The following is a 13,297-nucleotide window of genomic DNA, read 5'->3' as shown; positions in this document are numbered from 1 at the left end:
GCGTAGAACATAATCTGTCCCCTGAAACAGACCGGGACAAGGAGCTGGAGAGGTTCGTCCCGAAGTCCCTGTCTGTATAGAAGGTCGTCTTTCGTCACAAAACAGGGATACCTGGGTGTGTGGTTGTATTAGTCAGCGTGTGCCTGTTCCCATGCGTTGAACAAGGTAGAGTCATTCGCCTGTGCGAATTTGAAGCTACGGTCACCCGCCCATGGGTTTGTGGAGGTAAAAGCAGGGACGGAAAGGGAGTCTGAGGTCCTCCCCTGTTGTAGGGTCGCTGAGAACAGGTCGAGAAAATTGGGGTTGTCTATCCCTATGATAATCTCCTCTGGGAGAGTGTCAAGCACCCCGACTTTGAGCACTAGGGACTTCCCCCCTCAAGTACTAGGGGCACAAAAGCTACCGGGTAACTTTTTATGTCTCCATGGACACATTTAATGTAAACCACGCTATCTGGCAATACCTGCTGAGACTTCACAAAACCCCCTTGCACCACCGATTGTTTACAGCCTGAATCAAGAAGAGCCCTAACTCTAGCCCCATTCACCCATACACTTACGTGAAATGCCCCTCCTAGCTCAGCGGTGTACAGGATGGCTTTGGGCAAGTATCCAACAATCATTGGTTCATCCTGGTTCCGTTTCTGGGGACACAGACGGGCTATGTGGCCCCAAGCGCCACAGTCAAAGCATTGAGGGCCTTTAAACCCAGGGATCTCTACAGTAGTTGGTTGGGGTACGGGCAGGCCAGGGGGGGGTCGTGGCTTTCTTTCTAACCGGAAAGGAGGTTTGGTTGACCTGTCTGTCTCACTAGGATGTACCCGGGGCTGTGCCCGAGAAAAGGTAGACGCCATCTCCATGGCTTGAGTGGTGGTCAGGTTGGAGTGCTGCCTTAACCATTTCTGTGTTGCGTAAGGCAGAGCTTCGAGGTACTGCTCCAAGTATATTTTGTCCATTATCTCTTCCTTGGTGCATACTGTTGGAGTGAGCCATTTGTCTGCTGCTGTCTTTAGTCTAAAGAAAAGTGTTTTCGGGTTCTCACCCGGGGTCCCTCTCTCCTTCCTGAACCGGACTTGATAGGCCTCGGCATCCAGGCTCAAATGGTCTAGAATGATGGTTTTGATTTGTCCATAAGGGGTTTGGCCGGTGCTGTTGGCCACCTGGTACGCCGCCTGGGCCTCCCCGGTCAACAGGGGCACAAGAAAGAATGGCCATTTTTCGAGCGGCCACCCGCACGCCAGAGCCACCCTCTCGAAATTAATCAGAGAGGCGTTGGGGTCTTCCCCCGCTATATATTTTTGTAGCGGGATGCCCGACGGGGTGGGGTGAGGTCTTCCGGCATCTTTTGGGGGATTGCTAGTGGGGTCATGTAGGGTTTTCTGTAGCCCCTCGATCTGGGTAGAAACGGTGTTCCGGTACGTTTCCCTGTTGGCCTGTGCGGACCCAAGCTGCTGCTCCACTGCCCATCCCAGCTGTTCTTGTCCCTTGATCAAGGCTTGAAGAAGCTCTTCCATCTTTGTGTCCTGGATGGTCACTAAAGTGCCCGCATTCTCCACCACTTGTGGGGGTGGGATCAGACTCACAGATACAGGTGTTGTGGGTAACGTTGGCTTTATTGTTTTTAGGAAGCGTCTCCGCTGGGTTACCCGCCGGTAGTAGGGTAGGGCAAGTTCGGTCTCTGTCTCCTCGAGGGACTGTCTGTCTTTACGCCTCTCCGCTCCTGGTCCTCTCCTTTCCCGGGGACTTCTGGCACAGGTAGTCCGGTAGTCGGCCGTGTTGTCTTGCGTTTCAGGGCCGTGGTAGGTGGGAAGAAAAGAGATGTAGGACAGACGTTAGTCCTAATGCTGTGGTATACAACAATCAGGGAAGGGAGTGAGGGTCACTCGTGCACAGCAAACCACAAAAACCCCAGTGTCCTGTGGTGACGGTTTGGTGAATAGGGGGGGGGGGGGTTGTGCAGAGGAAAGCTGTGTGAGGTTCTAAGGAGGTTTAGTCCATCTAGGTCCCGCCCAGCTCGCAAAGGGTGACCGTACCTGCGAGAGCCACTCTTCCCTCAAAGTGTGGCTGGGTGAAGCGTCTTCTCGTTGGCCTCCTGGCTTGTCACTGTAGATGTCCTCTCTCTCTCTTGGAGTGCCTCTGGTTTCCTTCTCCTCCTCGAGGTGTTGGCCTTTCCCGGCGTCGCCGCCGCCTCCTCCAGACTCTTCTCCGGTCTTCCTCTCCTTCTCTGATCCTGTACTCCGCTCCGCTCCGTCACTCTCCTCGTCTCTCCAACTGCCTCCTCCGCCTCCGGGTGATGAACACACCTGTGTGTGTTCATGGCTGGGTTTTACCTTGCTCTCGTGGGCGTGGTTTGGCTCGAGTTCTGCCCAATTAAAGTAACAGTGTTCGTCCTGAGAGCCTGTCTCGGGTCCGTGGAAAAAGTCATCGCCTTCGTTCCAATTCTCCGGTTGCTGGTAAGAAAAGGAGGAAAGTAATAGTGTTTCATTCAAGGTTGTCTGTACAATGTCCTGTCGCACAGGGTCATCCGGCTCCCCCTCGTCACACATTTTTATATTTTGCACTTCGATATTGTGTCCACAATACTTGGTGCCATCAAGACTCCTACCTTAATATTCCTGTGTCACACCTAGATTTACATGGAAGATGATTTGTATAACATATGTTAGGATGGTGGTGAGGGCTACTCCACCCCTTAGCCAGACCTCAGAAAATTGACTTGCAACCAATCAATCATTTAGATCATTAGCAAATCCTAATTAGGACACCTATGACTGTAGCCTGGAAAGGAACTTCCTATCCCATGTGTCAGCCCTCTTCCATTCACTAAAGCATGCCTATTGAGGTTAAATAGGATATATTGAACAAGTGATTTGGATTTATTTTGACTGTTCATAAATTGGCCTTTTCTATTACAATTTTTTTTTTGTCTGGAATACTTACAGGAGATGCGTATTTTTGCTAGTGATGACTTGCAAACATAAGCATATTCTTAAAGACTAGAGAAAAGTGCTGATCAAAAGGCAGCATTTACTAAAAGAAAACAGTAAATGACTCAACCTGTGTTCCAGCGACCTTGACAGCAGTTCTTGGTTTTCTGAGAAGGGTGAAGTGCTCTTTCATACTCTCTGAAAAGGGTGATTACAATAGTGACTCAGACAGTAAATGATGCTATTTACAATTGGCTTCTTCCTCGTTCCCCATCCTCTGCATTTGACAAGTGATCAGACCAACAGCCGTGCAAACAGGTAATTCACAGGCGAATGTCTCTAACATATTATGCATACACATTATACTCCTCATTGTGTGAAATTCATCATTGGTTTCCACTTTCCCTTAACTAATATAATGTGTATATTACAGTTAATGATGGAAAACCCAGCCATCTATTTATCTTTCATTTGCTTTATTTATCTGCCATATCGCGGGTATTCAAGCGGGGAAGGATCTTGTTCAGGCCCCGGTCGCTGTTTTTTTCCATCATTCTTCAGGACATCAGGTTAAAAAAAAAAACATTTAATGGGTTCATTGGCGACCTTCACAACCAAATGCTGCAATTATGCTTCTTGGCAGTAAAATTAAAACTTGTTAAAATGTATGGCATGACAAGGTAATCTGGAGAAATGTGGCGCATTTTAGGATCAAAAAAATGGCGCCCAGCATAACAATTGGTTTGTTTATCATCATCCTTTATACCGCTAACCCTTTGTACTTGACTGAAAACGATAGCTGTGTGTGAGCTAATAAAACTGGCAGTTCAGGGCATTGTAATCGCCCTTTAAATGTCAGCAGTTCGAAATTAAACATAGAGAAAAGGTTACCGGCTCTGCCCTGCTGGACCAACGGGCACACAGAATGGGGTGGATTGTAGAGGGGTTGTGGTGGGTTCAACTAGTGCATGACAGGGGGGTGGCGCAGAGTGATCAAGATATGTTCCAAACGTGTGCACATGGGGAGTGGCTCAGTGTTGTTAGGAATAACACAGAGGGGACAATTTGGAGATTTGGGAAGCGAAAGAAGGTAGCTAGGGGGAGGGGTCATCATGAAAGGGGTATCACTGGTTTTGTAGCAGTAGGATTTATGATAGAACTGTGGTAGGTCTGGATTGTTTGTAATGATTGGCCAGAGAACATTCAAAGGAACGGTGGGTTGTGTAACATAATGTAGCATCAAAGTTAGTGCAGTGTACTGCTGCGCCTGCAAGTGATGGTGCTGGTGGAGCCGGATGTAGTGTTGCTGTTAGTGCTAGATGGGGGAATACAAGCGTGCAAGTACAATGATGTAGATGGTATACAAACCGTAGTGTGAGGGAAAGTAGAGGCAGTGATAAGGTTATGGTGGTAGGTGGATTGGGCAGGGTATTGTGGGCAGCTGAGTAATGATCTCATGTTATATTAGGGTATTTTGTAGGGAAACCAACACTATAAGTGCCTCCCTAGTGCTAAATGTAATGACAAATCAATGCTATCACTATCATTCCTCTTCTACTTACAATAGGAACAGGAGAGTCATAAGCAGTGTTCTAAAGTAGACAAGATACTTAACACCCCGATTATATATAGGCAGCTAATTTAATAGTGTAAAGGCTGTACGTCAAAGAAACTTGAATACACTTGTTTTTATTCTGCAAAGAGAATGCAGGCAGTCCCTGCCAGACCTGAGGGACCGAAGAGGCAGATAATGGGAGAACTGACAGAAAAGACATGACAGGGCCTCTCATAAAGGACACGGGGACAATGACGAGGGTACTAAAGTAAATTCTGTTTTCCACTGGAAGCCAATTCATAGCCCCGAGTACTCAATTGAGATGATTTGTACAGATTGCGTTGGTAGCCACTCAGGTAGCACAGAGCTAGACCTTTTGCAAATTGTCAAGTAGGTATTAAGAAAGTCCTGGCAACAAGCTATTGGAATAATCAAGGTCAAATGAGTCTGTATGAATTTGAAAGCCAAGGACAGATTCTTTTCAGGACCTCCAGTTGCCAGAAAATGTAATTAACCACTTTGTTGATCTACAAGTCCAAAACTAGTTATTCATCAACAAGGGCCCACAGGTTCTTCAAGCAGGGGAGAAGGTTTAGGCCTACTCAATGATTAGAGCAGCAGTCCCTGATGCAGAGGTCTAGCCCGGGACCAGGGTTCAATTCCCCGCCTCAGCGGGTCTTGGGCTCAAAATTCCACGGACCTGATAATTCTCGCCTCTGTGCCTATTCCAGTCATGGAGTCCCACTCTGCAACTCTGGGCAATAGCTTGCTTAATCTCCACAATGGCCCCCACAACGCTAAGGATGCCTGGCCTCCACCTTGGGGGTGCCCAGGAGTGGACGCCTCACAGGGAAAGCCAGGATGGGTTCCACAGCGGTATTCGTACAAGCGCCTTGAGACCCTTGCGGGTGAGTAGTGCGCTATACAAGTATCAATTTACATTTACATTTACATCACATGAAATGGTCCCAACAACAGAACCTAGGTTTTACCTCCATTCAACATGTGCAAGTGCGCCTGCTGCAAGGAGACTCTGACTAGAAGGGAGACATTGAAGCCCATCCTCTTTACTTGCTTAGAATCATAATGCATTAGCATGATTTTGCTTCATAAGTATAGGAAAATAAATATGAGTCCTAGGATGAAATCCTAGTATCATGTAGATGAACATACAAATTGAGTAGGATCAGCATTGGCAAGCCCTGCAAAACACCACAGACCAGTGGCTGGAGTTCTGAGGTCTATGAAGGGGAATTACAAGCCCTGTTCTTCAGGAAAAAGAGAATGAATAACAGTGGAGAATCATAGCTCCCAATATGCTCCAATATACTCTTTCAAATGCTACTGGTAGATCTCAGAAAATCAGAGGAATGAAAATACTTCAATTTGCTGCCTCTCTCAGCTCAACCGTATAGCAAATGTATCTGCCTTGCCCAGACCAGGACTATGTTGGTGCAAAAGATTACTGTCCACAGCAAATGATTGTTAGTTAGATGTGAGCATCTGTAATAGGGTAGGTGTGAGATAGGACTGCAGTTTATTGGGTCGCTACTCTTTATTGATGGCTTTTTTAGTACTGAAGTTAATATTGTCATTTTAAATCACTGGGAGCAATGCCTAATTGAGGTAGAGGAACAAGAGCTGTGCTGCAGGGTATACGTACACTGCATAAGTATGGTATAAATGTATTGCGCCAGATTACCCCATTGTTCTCTGGCTGGGTTGCAGTTTGCAAGTCCTGCAGTGTGACATGACAAGATAAAGTGTCTTTGCCAAGTAGAAAACATATCCGTATGTATTAGCTAGGTCACCACTAAACTGAGCCTTGGAAGCCTACATTGCTGAGTACTTAATATGTAAACACAGGGTATTCTAGACATTAGTAAACGGATGCCCCCTGAGTGAACAATTGCACATATGCTGTTTTCATGAACAGGCCTAGTTAGGAATAAAATCTTTTTTCCTGCTTTGACTTTGGAAAGTTTTATAGTGGTGACTGAAAGTTATGTTGTACTTAACTTTCTCCTTCTGTTCTGGATCACTTTGAACCTATCTCATCTGAGCTTTTTCTCGACCTGCTTGTCAAGGTCAAGTCCGGTTCTCCTGCGGACTGTGCTCCCGCACGGATTCTCAGAACTCTCTACACTAGTTGTCCCGTCCCTCCTCTTACTTTCCTTAACACTTCTTTGGTTTCAGGCTGTGTTCCTTCCCTTTTTAAATCTGCTATAGTTTTTCCTATTTTGAAAAAAGCCGGCCTTGACCCCTCCCTCCCATCTAATTTCAGGCCGATCTCTCTTCTTCCCTATCTAGGGAAGATCCTCGAAAGCCACGTTACTTCCTGCCTCTCCACCTACATTGAGGAGAATCATCTCCTGGCCTCCCACCAGGCGGGCTTTCGTCCCGGTCACTCCACTGAGGGCGTGGTTCTCGCGGTCCTGGACGAACTTAAGGGAAAGGCCGATAGCAACCTCCCCCAAGCCTTGGTCCTTCTGGATCTGTCCGCTGCGTTTGACACGGTCGATCATGCCATCCTTCTCGACCGTGTCAGCGCAGCGGGCATTCAAGGCACTGCCTTTTCCTGGATCGCGTCCTTTCTCCAAGGTAGATCGCAGGCAGTTCACCTTTCTGGTTTTTCTGCTCCCCCTCGCCCGGTCACTTGTGGGGTCCCTCAAGGTTCTTCCCTTTCCCCTCTTCTCTTTAACCTTTATATCCGCCCCCTCATCTCTTCTCTCCTCGAGCTGGGGGTCTCTGTGTATAACTACGCAGATGACCTCCAGCTCGTCTTTGATCTTTCATCCCCAGCTGACTCTCTCCCCAAGTTTTGTTCCACCCTTGTTTTCATTTCCCAGTGGATGAGCTTCAATCACTTGAAGCTCAATCCCGACAAGACAGAGCTTGTCCTCACTGGCGGCTCGTCCAATCCCTGGTCCCCAGCCCACTGGCCCCCTTCTTTCGGCCCTCCTCCCTCCCCAGTTTCCTCTGTTCGGACCTTGGGCATCAAGATCAGCAATGATCTGACCATGCATGCCCAAATCAGTTCCGTAGTGTCTTCTTGTTTTTCCTCCCTTCGTCTAATTCGCAAGATCTCCCGGTTTTTTTCTGTTGATGCTCTTAAAACCATTATCACGGCCCTTATTACATCCCGCTTGGATTACGGAAACGGCTTGTACGTAGGCATTCCTGCCTACGAAACTCGCCGCCTCCAGGCTATCCAAAACCAAGCGGCCCGTCTCATCCTTTGTCTCCCCAAATCCTCTCACATCACCCCTGCCCTCAAGTCCCTTCACTGGCTCCCAGTCCATCTCAGATCTCACTTCAAACTAGCTTGCTTGGCCTTTCGGGCGCACGCCCGCTCTGCCCCGCTCTTCATCAACTCTCTAATCTCTTCTCACGCCCCCAGCCGCACCCTTCGCTCTTCATCACTTTCTCTCCTTCATGTCCCTCGCTTCCGCAAATCACGCACCGGGGGTACCCGATTCTCTGTGTTGGCCCCCCAGATCTGGAACAGTCTCCCTCTTTCTATTCGCTCTATCCCTATTTTTTCACATTTTCGTAAAGCTCTTAAAACTTTTCTTTTTCTTCAGGCATTCCCTGGCTAAATTCCTTGGGGTCCCTCTGTAGATACTGATGTGCTCCTCAGCGCCAGGAAGCCGCTTGGCCACAGTGCGCTTTATAAGTTTCTTTTTCATTTCATTTAACTTTAAAAAAACAATTCACTGGTGAAAGTACATTTTTGGTATCTTTAGTGGACATGTAAGTTTGTAGATTCTGCCTGAGAGTAAACTGGTTTAAAACTATGTTGCCTCATAGCACTGCTCCAGAGAATGAATACACACCCTCGACTGACTTAACAACTCTTTACCTGAAAGCCAGGGGCTTAGCTTCTAGCAGCATACAGAAACGAGTGATGTTAATAGTGGCCACATGGATATAGTATCATTCTGTGAGGAGCCTGGAACAATTGCCAACATGATGGACAGCTTTCGCAGTTCTTCCCATGAAGTGAAATTGCCAATCAGAAACTACAACCATTTATTCCAAAAGACACCCCAGACTCTCTGTTTCCTCAACAAGAAGGAAACTGACAGAGGGGAGGAGACTGCTTCCCCATTGAAGACTGGCTATAGGGAGGAGGAAAGCTCTCATAGCTGAAAGAAAGCTAGGGCCCTTTTAGTTGAGGCACTCTAGGAATGTTTGTAGTAAACCATGCAAGAAATGCACCACAAGGCAGTGAGAATTCTGCAAGGAAGTAGTCAGGATTGGGTGTAGGGAATCCTCCAATCATTGGCTAGTGAAGACAAAAACATTGGCACCTCACCCCTACCTACTCAGAACATTATTGGGGTGGGTAAGAAGAAGGTTCAATGATATCTCAATCTTGCTGATACTAAGATACTGACTCTCCTCTTCAATGATCAAATGAACAGCCTCCGCTAATGCTAGGAGGTCACAAAAAGAAGAAAGGCCCCTGACTCCAAAAAGGTGCAGGCAAGCATGGTGAACAGGACCCAGCAAGAGCCCTGGCTCAAAAGAGACATGTTCCCTAGAAGCCTGTCCTGAAGACCCGAGAGCTGTAAGACAAACCAGGAATAACGTTCTCAGTTGTGTGGAGATATCTGGGACATGTTGTACCTCTGAAAGACTGGGCCAAGTTTCTAAGAATTCCCCAAGCAGGGTGCACTTTTAATCAGCACAAAATTAGGTTTATCTTGCTTGCAGCTTTTTGCCATACTGAAAGAGACTTTAGTGGGACATTGCTGTAAAGATATCTTGTCCTGCAGAGCTCTGCCAAAGACAACTCCCAACATTGCCCCACTGGTGGATTTTGAGACACATAAAGGTGACTAAATATGAAAGTAAATACTTGTACCGATATGAATGCCAAATCTACTCCAGCAGTGATATGACCTCTGTGGTCATGGACCCACTTGGACCATTTGGCACTAAAATAAAATGCTTGAGTGGGAGCTCAGCTATGGTGTATCTGACTTTGAGGGAACTTCATCAGCTTGTTGTCTTGCCCGGCTGGAGGAACTGATGATATTTCAGAAAATAAACTGTGAGAGGGTAAAAACTTCAACTTCATGGCCGACCCACTTGGTCTACCCACATATCCTACCTGATCCCAGCTCCATTTTGGTCAGCCTTAAATTGCACCTAGGTCCTGGTAAGCCATGAGCTTTACTGTCTGATACATGCTCAAATCGTTCATAACTCTAGCACTCCTTATTAGTTTTTAATCTGTTTAGTGCATTTTTGCTCTGTAAATATTTTTGTATTGTTCTCAAATGGTTTGGAAATGTTATTATGCTTTTTTCTTGACTTCAAAATTGTTTGGCACAACTTGATCCTAACAAGCATTTTTCTGGGCAGTTGCCTTTTGCTGGTACTACAGCTACCGGGGGTTGAGTATAGATTCTATTTGAACTGTTTTGCTCATGTTTATTAAGTTGGTAGGGGTATCTACTTCCAAATGAATACCCCAATTTCTGACTGCCTCACATGTTTTAAATATATGTTTGGGTTATGAGGGGTGAAGGGATACCAGAAAAGGCTTTGTTTGCTCTTTGGCTTCAGAGCGGCCTGAGGGTCCAGTGATTCTCCATTCTGGTATGTGGACTGGCTAGGGTATGGGCTGCAAATCACATATATGTGTGCCTCCCTAGCACAGAATACACTATAGAGGGATAGTTCCTTGGAACATAAAGACACATTTCTAATCACAGCCCATCCAGGTAGCCATTCAGTCCCTGGCTCAACCTGTTGAGACTAGGAAAGTCCTCTTAGGAAAGAGTGAATTTGTAATGTTTCTAGAGGAGCAAGCATGCATTCCCCCATTAGTTCCCAATATGTAGTGATGTGTCAGTTATCACAGGGACAGCTAAGGACAAGGATGGGATCCCAGTAGATAGAATCAGTATGTCCATTGGTTGCATATTTCTTTTCTCTCCTTTACAGGCAAAGCAGATCATTCAGTCACAACGAGGAGGGGAAAGCACATTATTTGCCCTCTGGCAGAGCTGTGGGATTGCCAAAGAAAATGACTGCTTTTGGACAGTTGCTTTTTTATTGCCGATGTGTAGTCACCTTAGAGCAACTTTGTTAGATTGATCCAGATTAGTGTCTGATCATTGATAAACTGCATTGGCACTTTTGCAAATGCTACTTGAAACAAGTAAATACAAGTTCCTCTACAATTGAAAAGAATGTAATTTCAACAGTTCTTTTAACCTTACAAATTATTAAATTGGTGAGTGATATTCATGTTATGTAGCTCACCATTAGTATCTAGCATTTTGTTTCTTTTAGCTTTTTAATCGAATTTCTTGAATTGAATTGTTGAGGAAATTGCAGCAAGTGATAAAATAAATGTTTCCAAGCCAATAGGGTGGTTCAAAACCAGATGCTGTCGCCATCTGAACCCTTTGCATTTTATTATTAGTCAAATACTGAGAATAATGTTCACCAGATGTCAAAGTTTGATTGCTCTGTTGTTACACAGCCTGCTAAACTAACACAAGAGGGGATGGGGGTGGGGGCTGTCCAGGTTCGGATTATTCTAGATACTGTGGAGACACAAATGGTTTGGTGTTGAGTCTGAGGTGCCTCATCTTAGTTTTCTGTTGCCACAGACCACTTTATTGTTGTGGGGACTTTTCCTAAGGGGCTAAGCCTAGAGAGTCCTGGACATCTTAATAGACAGAGAGGTCATAAATCATTGAGACTCACAAACAATTCCGGCTTGATGATGTATTCCTTAGCAGCTGGTTTCCAGTATTTATATATTAACATTGGAAATATGCATGAATAATAATTAAATGGATGATTTTTCAGAAGTCTATACATGAAGTGTGAAATGCAAATGTCATTACTTATGCGGGAAAACATTCCAATGACAGCAAATGGCCATGCATATCTACTGCCATCCAACCATCGTCTGCCCTCTGTCTCATGTTACAGGCTCCCCACCTGCTTGCAATATTCTGAGTCTAGTTTCACTCTTTGCACTGTCCTTGCCTGCTGGAGATTCCATGGCAAACCATGCTCCATTTAAAGCTCCCCGGTCCCCACCACCACCCAAGAGGCACCTGCTCCATGCCCACTATCTGCTTCCGATTCTGTACACTGCGTTCCTACGCATGGAGTAGTTGCCGCAGATGACATCCATAACATCAAGTATTGAAAAGACTCATAGTGATTTAATGCTCCGCTGGTTACTGTAGAAAGGCTTTCTCTTGCTTCCCCACCTGCTTGCATCATGAAACTGTTTGTTGGTCCTTGTGCATGAACCAGATCCACAGTCAGCTGTCAATCTGGATGAGGCCAATGAGAGAAATTCAGCTCGGGAGGAAGCAAGGGTGGCAATTTATGCTGGGAGGTAATGACAAGCAGAGAGATCGGACACATTGCTTCTGCTGCATGGCTGCTACTGTACCCGTCTCACTGAAGACAGCCACTGAGATTTGTGCTGCCTAGCAGTGTACAATTCCCTACTCTCCTCTCCCAACAATAGATCAGTGAATACTAAGGGCCCTATTACGATGGCAGGCGGACAAAGTCTGCCCACCACCGTAAAGGTAAACAGGACCATCCTCCAGAGGTGCGGTGGTCCGGCTGTGGCCATTAGGATGCCACCGCCACCATGGCGGTGGCATCTCCCATTCACAACACTGTGGCAGGCGGTGCTCACACCACCGCCCACCACAATGCTGTGAATGCACGTTGTGGCATTGGCATGCACAAGGTGACAGGAACCGTGCGGTGCCTGCCACCTTGTCCATGCCAATGTAGGGGGGTACCATAGGTACCCCTGAGTGCACCCCCGAACATCCTGGCAGACACCGCATGACTTTTCATGGTGGCAAAGCCGCCATGGAAAGGTACGTCTAAGCATTCATCCTAATATGGAAGCAGTGTCTTGCAGACACCAAAACCATATTTGAGCCCTTTTCTGCCCGTCGCCTCCAACTGTCAGAAAACCAGCGGACGGTCTTTCCGTCCGCCTTGGTCCCCCTCGCCATCATAATATAGCGGTGGGAAATGGTAGGCTGGTGGTGGGAAATGGCAGGCGGATCACCACCCCCACATGGGTGGTGGCTCACCGCCCGCTATACTAATAGATCCCCAAGCAGGGAGAAATTGTTCAGTATTCAAATAATGAATACTGTAGCATCCTCCCCAGCCTGAGACCATGCAAATGTAATAAGCACATAAAGAGCTTTGCAACATACGTCTTTATTCCTCAACATACAAACACATACTGCACCATTGCGTCATAACTTTTATAACCACACCTTAACACCTCCCAGCAGATTACATAATTCCTGTTTAGTGTCCGAGCACACATAATCTCAAGACAGTACAAATACTAGGGGCTATTTTCTTATAAGGGTACACCTGTATTTGTTGTAGGTATGTGGACGATAAGTAAGCCTACAAGCTGAGACAGCATCTATCTGTCAACGATTGACTCAAGAATATTATATTCATCATATTATACTCAATAACAGACTTCTTTTTAATACCAAACCACACAAGACAAGGTGCAGCCAATTGTAATAAAAGGAACACACAGTTGTTTGACCACGCCCATTCTTTCACTAGTAAACTTAATCCCAAAGAACGTCTTTATGGAGATTTAATCTATTTTGAACAATTTTACAAGTCGCCAATAAATAATTATGCAAACATTGGGAAAAAACTGTTCATTGACTATATCGGAGAAATAAAAAAATACATGTTCATTTATGCCACAATTGTTCCTTGAAATAAGGAGAAGCAAGAAAAAAGTGACGTTCATATTTAATCAAAAAATC

Source organism: Lissotriton vulgaris, chromosome 12, assembly GCF_964263255.1.
Source record: "Lissotriton vulgaris chromosome 12, aLisVul1.2, whole genome shotgun sequence".
In the NCBI taxonomy this organism is placed as follows: domain Eukaryota; kingdom Metazoa; phylum Chordata; class Amphibia; order Caudata; family Salamandridae; genus Lissotriton; species Lissotriton vulgaris.
Note: the sequence above shows the minus strand (reverse complement) of the source record.